Source organism: Nymphalis io, chromosome 16, assembly GCF_905147045.1.
Source record: "Nymphalis io chromosome 16, ilAglIoxx1.1, whole genome shotgun sequence".
Classification (NCBI taxonomy): Eukaryota; Metazoa; Arthropoda; class Insecta; order Lepidoptera; family Nymphalidae; genus Nymphalis; species Nymphalis io.
In genome coordinates, this window is record NC_065903.1 from 4,412,164 (window position 1) to 4,422,736 (window position 10,573).

The 10,573-nt window shown below is 32.7% G+C and overlaps 1 non-coding gene across 1 annotated transcript; it reads right to left on the reverse strand.

The window, feature by feature from the left end:
• Positions 1–344: 344 nt before the first annotated feature.
• On the reverse strand, positions 345–417 carry Trnar-acg (transfer RNA arginine (anticodon ACG)). The gene has a single exon. It is a non-coding gene; the product is annotated as a tRNA-Arg (tRNA).
• Between the last annotated feature and the right edge of the window lie 10,156 nt (positions 418–10,573).

A 10,573-nucleotide genomic window follows, 5' to 3' on the forward strand; every position in this document is an offset into this window, starting at 1 on the left:
AAATTATATTATATGTAATATCTACAATCTAAAAATGAATTTCCTTATACCTTTTATTATCTGCATATATTCAAATGGAAAACCCGTTTTAAATCAGTAGTGCGATTCTGTAGCGTATTCTTGATATGTTATAATTATTATGGTCAATGTATGCAACATTTCACATCACTTTCTGACAATACACAACCGTTTTCTGTGGTGAGTTTCGAGTTTAATTAAATTAAGTACCTAAGATATATATAATACCTAAGAGAGAAAAGATTAAGTACCTAATACACCTTTAAGCGTAAACGTAACAGTGAGTATGCAATGGTAATAATTTTATAAAAATAATAAAAATTATGCGACCCTGCCAGGATTCGAACCTGGAATCTTCTGATCCGTAGTCAGACGCGTTATCCGTTGCGCCACAGGGCCATTCGCATATTACATGAGCACGTGAAATTTTATATTATGATTTTGGGCATATAGCAAAATTCTTCTGACAATGAAGGTGTTTGAAAATTTGATCGTGATGTAGCCAAAAAATAAAAACATGCTAGTGATAGATAGACAAATATAATAATAGATGTATTAATTTAGTTTACTTAATAAATAGGTAAATTACATTATAATATTAAATACATATAACCTACTAACTGACCCGGCAAACGTTGTTCTGCCATATAAATTATATTTACTGAATATTTTGGATTTTAAACAAAAAGTAACGAATTTATGGTATGTGTTTGGGAATGGGATCTATGTTACAAAAAGGAAAGGAGCGCTGTAGACGAAAACCGCTGATAAAAACAAAAAAACACCAACCATTCATTTTCTCAATTCAATGTATTTCATTAATGTAATGGATATTCGTTGTTTGATTAAAAGTTAAATGTAAAAAAAGTAATATATTTTATCCTAAAGCAGTTAATTAATTTCGAAGAGCAATTGAGTGTACGATATTTTTTGTCAGGCCGTCTTTAGCCAACACAAATAAGCTCGATGGTTTGCACACCCGAGAACATTCCACGTATACTATACATAATCATGGTGTGCCCAAATCTAATCCACAAACGGACATCGTTTGGCCTTGCGACTTATTGATTGTTATTATACATATAAGCATAAAGCACAACACTGCGAATTTTTTCATGCGTTTATTTATTATTTTTTTTTTAGGTTATGTCCACGGATTTTGTGTGTGAGTGGTGGCTCATCGTACATTCGTCCCACATTATGCGACAGAACTTTTGAAAAAGGTGGTGGATGAAAGTTCGATGAGGTTCACTATAAGTAATTATTTTGATATTGTTCATACAAAAATACTAAAATCGTGATTACAAAATGGGATGATGGGTTAGGAGAGTGAAAATTTGGGATTATATGTATTTTTTGAGGCAAAATCTAAGTAAAATATAAAATTTAAAAAATGACAAAAAATTAGAAAAAACAAACTCTGGATAGGGACACCTTTAACACCTAGCGGTATGAAATATACTTTACGACCGATTCTCATACCTCCCAAATATACAAACCAAATTTTATAAAAATTGGTGCAGCCGTTTCGGAGGAGTTCCACTACAAACACCGTGACACGAGATTTTTATATATTAGATGTATATTGGATATTATTAATAAAACACTAATTTGACTCATCCGTCATTCAATATAAAAGAGTGGGAACAAGTGTAGAAGTTCAGTTGTTACCTGGCAAGCGGCGAGTATTACTAAGGTACGATAATTGTTTTTATTGTATAATATGGTATGGCTGTTATATTGTTTTACTATAGTGTGAATATATTATGTGAGGGTAATTTGTATAATATGAAAATGGATAAGGTTACAAGGTATTACAAGGTACTCCTATCTCATTTAAAGGTAATCCTAATACAAGGTTAATCCTCATAATCTCAATAGTAATAAATACAAGCAATAATTAGCTAACGATTAAGTATTGATTTAACTTTTCATATATCATAATATTATTATGTATACATTATTACATAGAAAATATCTGACACATGCACATCGAACTACAATTTTCGAAATAATAATGATATAAAACAAATGCACGTACATAACGTAAGATGAAACGTATATACAAAAAAAAACATGGTTACTTTATTATATATTATTAATCATCTTAAAGTCTTATTTACCATAAGGTCATGAAATCATGAAATTCGCAATACGAATTTAGCTTTATCTAATTAATTACAATTTTAAAGTGTTACAATAAAGCTAATAACGTGTGTGAATTATTTTAAGTTGCGACAGCCTGTTTTGATAAGATACAAGATCGGATAAACCCGTGGGAATCAGTATTGATGACCAGCGCGCCCCTCTTATGCGCCATTACTCCGAGGAGCTCCCGGTCGTTGACCAAGGAGAGATTAGGGCGGCTCTAGAACAGCTTAAAAACAACAAAGCTCCGGGAGATGACGGAATCACAACAGAGTTGCTTAAGGCAGGCGGGACTCCGGTCCTGAAAGAGCTAGCAAGCCTCTTTAATTCCGTCATCCAACATGGCAAGACCCCGGAAACGTGGAGCGGGAGTGAGGTGGTACTGTTTTTCAAGAAAGGTGATAAAACCCTCTTGAAAAACTACAGACCAATCTCCCTCCTGAGTCACGTGTATAAGCTGTTCTCAAGAGTCGTCACGAACCGTCTCGCCAGACGACTTGACGAGTTCCAGCCCCCAGAGCAAGCCGGCTTTCGATCAGGCTACAGCACCGTGGACCACATCCATACTGTTCGGCAGATTGTGCAGAAGACCGAAGAGTACAATCAGCCGCTGTGTATGGCATTTGTGGACTACGAGAAAGCCTTCGACTCCATCGAAACCTGGGCAGTGCTCGACTCATTGCAGAGATGTCATATCGATTGGAGATATATCGAGGTACTGAGATGTCTGTACAACGCCGCTACAATGACTGTCCACATCCAGGACTGTAAGACGAAGGCGATCCAACTGCGCAGAGGGGTGAGACAGGGGGATGTAATATCCCCGAAACTGTTCACCAACGCGTTGGAAGACGTTTTCAAAACGCTGGATTGGACTAGGTATGGAGTCAATGTAAACGGCGAGTACATCTCACACCTTCGATTTGCCGACGATATCGTCATCATAGCAGAGTCGCTGGAACAACTCACCGAAATGCTGCGTAGCCTAGGCGAGTCTTCCCGGTGTGTCGGTCTCGGTATGAACTTGGACAAGACCAAGGTCATGTTCAATAGGCATGTCGTGCCGGGACCGATATACGTCGAGGGGAAACCTCTCGAAGTTGTTAGTGAATATACCTACCTAGGACAGATAATACAAGTCGGTAGGAACAACTTCGAGAAGGAAGCCGATCGAAGAATTCGCTTGGGATGGGCAGCATTTGGCAACCTTCGTCAAGTCCTCAAGTCGTCTATACCGCAATGTTTGAAGACGAAAGTCTTCAACCAATGCGTCTTACCTGCCATGACATACGGTGCCGAAACGTGGACACTAACTGCGGGACTAGTCCACAAATTCAAAGTCGCTCAGCGTGCTATGGAGCGAGCTATGCTCGGAGTATCTTTGAAGGATAAGATCAGAAATGAGATTATCCGGAAAAGAACCGGAGTCACCGACATAGCTTGCAAAATTAGCAGGCTGAAGTGGCAGTGGGCTGGTCACGTATGTCGTAGGACCGATGGCCGTTGGAGCAGACGAGTCCTAGAGTGGAGACCGCGAATCGGCAAGCGCAGCGTAGGGCGCCCTCCAGCCAGGTGGACCGACGACCTTAAGAAGGTGGCGGGCACCAACTGGATGCGGAAGGCGGAGGACAGGGAGCTTTGGCGCACCTTGGGAGAGGCCTATGTTCAGCAGTGGACAACGATTGGCTGTTGATTGAACCTGTTTTGAAAAAAAAAAATATTTTATATGAATACAAAAAAGAGAAGTCATAGTAAATTTGATGAATAAAACAAACCTTAGGTACGAGTATATCTATTTTATTAATTTAAATAAAAAACAGACAACAGAAATGTATTACAATAATCAATTATAGCACTGTACTAACAATAAATAAGCCCTGAATCCTTAAACATTTATTTTTATATCAACGTGAAATACAAAAAACCGCTACGAGGCGCAGATAAGCAACATGTTAATTCATGGATGCACAACAAAACAAAACTATTCATAACAATGACAAATACAAAAGTTTGTTTTTTAATAAAAATTATAACTGCTCGGTGAACTGCTTTTTTATAATAAGATATTTCATGATTTTTGGTAAAAGGGTGATGGCGAACTATGGTGAAAATTTTCAACCAAAAAAAAAACATTTATCGTAAAGGAGCACGAAAATCCTGCATTTGTGAATGACCCCGGAAAGTGGAATAAAGAAGATGATCTGAATTGCTTCTGATGAAGTAATAATGGTGCCTAATGTGTATCCGTTGCATATTAAAAGCATTCGTATTAAAAGTCCAATTTCCTCTAACGATTATGGAACTTCGTTAGAAGATCTTCTATTTTGTATTTTCAATCTTCTCTAACTAACTAATCTGACTCTAAAAATATACAAGATATAAAATACATGTTATATTTCAAAAACATTTTAAGAAAAACAAAAGAATACATCTTCATAATGTCAGTATGGTTTTTCTATTATTATTTTAAAACCATTAACTCATAATTGCACTCACATTTTCACAAAGCTTTGCATAGAGCTTACAATAGGAAACTTTGTACTAACATTCTCGTAGAAGACACACATTTTATAAGCTTATATTCTCTTTTAATGGAGCTAGATTAAACATTCTATGTGTAATAGTTTTAAATTTTTTTTTTCCGAATACATAAGATGAACTTTTGGCTTTAATCAGTTAAATGTCAGTATTATGAATAGAATTTCTATAATTTTTTTCTGACAAGATCATATTTCTCTTTTAATACACATATAACGCCAACCTGTTGGTAGGGTTTTGTGCTGATGCGTCTGGGTGGGTACTACTCACTCATCAGATATCCTGTCGCTAAGCATCAATACTTAGTATTGTTACGTTCCGGTTTGAAGGGTGAATGAGCCAGGCACAAGGGACATAACACCTCGGTTCCTAAGGTTGGTGATGCATTGGCGATGTAAGGAATGATTATTATTTCTTATACCACCAATGTTTATGGGCGGTGGCGACCACTTACCATCAGGTGTCCCAGTTCCTCGTCCGTAAAATTATAAGATGATATAAATATTAGTAAATAAAAAAATATATATTTTTCATATATATATTAAAAAATTCAATAACTAAAAACCCTTTAAAACCTTCTATGGTTTCAAAATAAGACCACAATTATAATCGACGATCTAAGTTTGCTTACTTCTTATTTCTTATTTTTATTAACAACAAGGGTTGTTAATAAAAACACGTGTCATAAATATAAAAATAAAAAATCAACTGAAATAGCCAGAAAAATATTATCACGATATGGTAAAAGTTTGACGAACACAATTTCGTAACTTTTTTAAAAAATATCGAGAGAAAAAGCGGCCTTAAAAGCTTTGTCATAGCGCCAACTCTTTTTATGCATATCCGGATGCATAAAAAGAGTTAGTAAAATTGTGAAAACTGTATTTATGTATCAATATTCTATCAAAATAAAAACACAAACCATTTAACTATATACACCATGAGTATAAAGCGGGGTCCTGATACTTGGATGAATCACAGTTGGTTTTCATTAGCAATATCAGCGTGACGATCATGTCATTCCATACTTCATTCATTTTAGTTTATTTGATTATGTTTTCTTTAACGCTAGGCCTGTGGCTACGTACTGTGGGCTACGTAAGTTTATTTTCTAATTTGTATATAAAAAACTTTCATATATTTAATAATGCTGTGCGAGAGAATCTTAAACTTGTTGTTGTTGTTGCAATAGAGATATGTTATAAACATATATTGAAGCTTTATAAATAGGATTAGATGCACAGCGAAGCTGTTGCGTTCTTGTTTACAAATTCGCCTTATATATTATATGAATTCATTCTGTTTATTGTATAATGTTGCGTCTCATCTGCTGAATAAGTACAGATACTTAAAACGAAACAAATAATTGCACCGAAAAATAATTTCAGGGCAAATAACCTAAGTAGGGTTTATGGGTTGCCGGTATTGAACGGTACTGAGAATTTACTAAATATCCTACCAATTGCTTATATTGCATTACAATTTAGAAAACTGATATAAAATACAAGACTTAAATTACAGGATGATTAAATTACAAGACAAGGAATATAATTCTCTCATGAAAAGCGGTGCGGTCTTATTAATGATCAAATGAGGTTACTTAAAACAAGGAGAGATGAGGAGACAAGGAGATACTTCTTGTGTCAGTGTCGGGTGTGCTATGAAGACGTCACTTACAACCAGAATACACATTTGCTCGTATCACCTATTTAAATGAAATAAGTAATAATTTTTTTTCCTTTATTTTACCTGGGAGTTTAGTCATCAGATTGACTATGTCACCCCCGTACAAGCAAAACACATAATAATTATACTAAATCAAAACAACTTAACACCTAATTAACTTAACATTACTTCAATGATATAATACATCCATAATCTTTTCTTTTCTATATTAAGGTATTATTGAAAATGAGCAAATATTCTATATATACATTTTCAATAATAGCTTAGCTTCGTTTGATGATGGTACTCCAAGCCAACTATTACATATACCCACATTATATGATTTTAATAAACGGGGCCGGAACGACGCATTCCGCGCACATACCATCAATATGATAAACACCATCCATGCAGTTACATTGTACGCATTTATAGGTGTTGGTTTTGCCCATCATAAAATTAAATTTGTTTGACGGAATATGACCGGAATGAAGTCTCATAAATATCATAATATTTTTTTCTGCTACTTTTAATTTTTTGAAACCATGGGCAATAAGTAAGTTCACATACAATTGTCTTGTACCATAAATACGTAATAATATGATATAACTAAAATATATATATGTATTTTTTATCAATATAAATTAAAGCACAAACATTGTATTATGGAACAATATTACAAGTATTTATCAATTTTTTGTGGTGGATTTATACTTATTAATTTAATTTACAACTTATAATTACGAACAACAAAAGGGCTCAAATACTCCAGTCTCACAATCCAAGGATAAATAATTCGAAGGTATTATTGTTCATTGTTGTATCATATGTTAATCGTCTTACACAGATCTTATCTTGCAGAGAAAAATGGAAAAAATTTCGCCTCTATTAGTAATTGTGCAATATATTGGGTATTTTATAAGATTTACTAAGTATTGCAAAATAAATGATAAAAAACTCTGGCATGACCTCCATGCTTAACAAACCGGGTTTACATTACAATTACGAGCTTTATTTCATTTGCAATGTTTGATAGTTCGTATTGTCAAATATTGTTAGGTGATAGTTCACCAAAAAATACCTTTCTTTAATATTATACATTACTCTTATCGTAAGAGAGTTAAGTTCGGATGAAAATGAATTATCATGGTAAGCATGGGCTGTAAAATGTTATTTTACTATTAACATATTACTTATGCGATAAATATAAAGTATCTATTTATGTATACAAATAAAAAGATACTTCTTAAAAAAATTATGTGATAACGTTATTACGTCATAATATTTGATTTAAATATATAATTGCCTTCGATTGCATCTAGCACGTTTGATGACGTAGTTCTATGTTATTTAATAATACAAAATTCAGCGTAACATATTATATTGATACGAGTTTAACCGTCGGTTCCGACGTATTCGATTGTAACACTATCCACAAACCAATTACAAAGATGGATTACGCTAACTGCCTACAGATTCGAACTCCAATTTGTGGCCTGATATATTTTAATCCCTATTCACGTATGCTCCATGAATGATTTGCTCGAAATTTTAATTCAATATCAATTAATTAACTTCGATTCAATTGCACGTTTTTGATCTATGTTTATTTTTATTTTTATGGCGCTTTAAACATAGTTGATATGAAAAAAAATTATCGCAGTATTTTGTATTTATTATCCGTTTCTAATGGAATCCGAAATCTGTCAGGAGAAAATTTTTAATAAATTGTGTAATTTGTATGAATATTATATAAATACCTATTTACAATTAAAATAAATTGAATTTACATATATAACAATACTGTATGAATTTTATAGAAGACGGTGTGTTTAAATCTAGGAAGAAGATAGAGAAATTATAATTATTATATAATAAATAGAAAAATCAATTATCAAGATATTATTTTGAATTTTTTTTTTTTTAATTATACAAGCATGTAACTTGAATACAAAAGGGTCATTACATCGGTTCACGATCAGCGAAAATACACTTGGAACATAAGCATATTACAAATTTCGAAATCTCACAGTTGTTTAATTTAATACCGTAAATGAAAAAAAAAGTCGATAAAATAAATCTTACAAAATATTTTAAGTCACAATCCGGATTGACAATACAGCTTGATGCTATAACAGTCTTTTATTCAGGTCTATCGTTTCATTCGTACAATCCCCATTCGATACCCACTATACCAAAAAGTGGATTATCTTAAAAAATAAAACGATTTTGTTGCTAAAATTGAAATCACCTTATTTTATGTCGATCATGTAGTGTTGATATAATTTTACCTATAATATTTTTGGACACTTTAATTCGTAACTGCTAATTTGCTTCCTTTACTTATATACTTTATAAATGTTTCATGTTGTTTTTGTTGTTTAAGGTTAATATTTCGAAAACTACCATCGTCCAGAAGTACTGATGAGTAACGCTCGATTGTGAGTAATTTTTAATTAAAAAACAAGAAAATTATAGGCTTCGGAATTTACCACTAATTCTATCAATAATTAATTTCACAGTGTGATCGTTTATCTATTTAAATTATTATAAAGTATTTTACTAAATTATTTAATAACGTGGCTGAAATCAATATACTTACTCGTATTATAAAAATAGAGTTTTACGTCACTTCCTCCATAAGCTTTAGCTTACTGTATCAGAAATAAAATGTTACTTGATTTACGACGCCATTAAGGCCCTTGAAATTTAATCAGCTCGCATAACTCAGTAGAAGGAATAAAATTTGATATCATTCAAAAATATATATAAAAGCTACTTTTAATAATTCCGTCTCATTGTCTGGCTCCCATACTGACTCATATACTCGTATTTGTTAGGACTTGAAGAAGTTTAAGTCATTAAATATAATGAAACGAATATTATGCTGTATAAGTATAGTTATTCTGCATTATATCTAAATATACCTAACTTGCTTCTTGCTTTTATGTCGAGATTTTTTAACCGACGGATCTATTCACGAGCACTGTGATAATGCAACGCTTAACATGCCCCGAGTATTTTTACATGAAATTTTTCAATTATATCGTAATATTTTAAAAACTATCGATACATAAAGCCTTTAATGTTAAATGAAATCAGTTCTTGTTTTTTTTTTAAATAAATAACTTTATTGTCAGTTAACTTATACTGTTGCTGAAGTTCTAATCTCTCATTTTTTTACATTAGTTATAGTTTTGGCAACGTTACGCAGCGTTAAAAGAGCTTAAACAATTGCCTCTGACTATTACAGAATGTTAAGCTATATTAAAAACTATGCACCTTTTTACGTGAAACCGGACCAAACAAAACTTATCTCTTTGTTATATTCGTATTTGACGACACATGTGAAGAAACAGTTTGTCTTGGCAACAGTAATGGATAGATAAAATGCCAACTACTGAATCCAAGCTACTACAAGTATTGTTGCTTGGATATATGAGATAAGACATGAAAGCTGTAAAGTTGTGGATTCAACTTCTAGTATAAGCTGCGCTATTCCTTTTCGGATACATCGCACCACGTGCTTATAATAAATTCGATTTTTTTAGTGATATTTTATTGTTTTTTATTTTTGATATGAAATACGTATTAACCTTGGAGGTGACGTCATACGAGTCGGTACGAGTATTTACGTAAAAAGCTTGACTCTGTTTCTCCATGTGACTGCGACTACTGCACACACACAGCTCAAAATATATTTATTTTTTAACAAATGATTGTTAAATAGTTGTAGGTGATTAATTAAATAATGCTGTTTTCTTCTTTCATTTCATGTCAGAGGGAGAGCGAAATCAGTGTTTAACTAAACAGCGGCTAAGCAACGTTAATAAGTAAGGTCGTTTTATTTTTTTACTCCTATTTATTTATTGGTATAATGATGAATTATTTTAATAATCATCAATATGATGTGATAAAGTAACAGAGAAAATTTATGAATTGATTTATAAAGATATGTACAGTCATTTTTATAATATATAAAATTAAAATAAAGAAAAAAAAAACAAAATACGCATTACAAATTTATAGAAAAAACACGCCTTCTAAAAGATTATCCTGTGGCTTTGTAACCAAGACGCTGGCACTATTGCCTCTCTGCACCGCTAGACTTAGCCTTTGGGCTAAATAAACGCCAGCTCTTTATCTAAATGAAAATTAAATTATAAAAATCACCAACCGCATTCGCTTAATGAAACAAAATAAA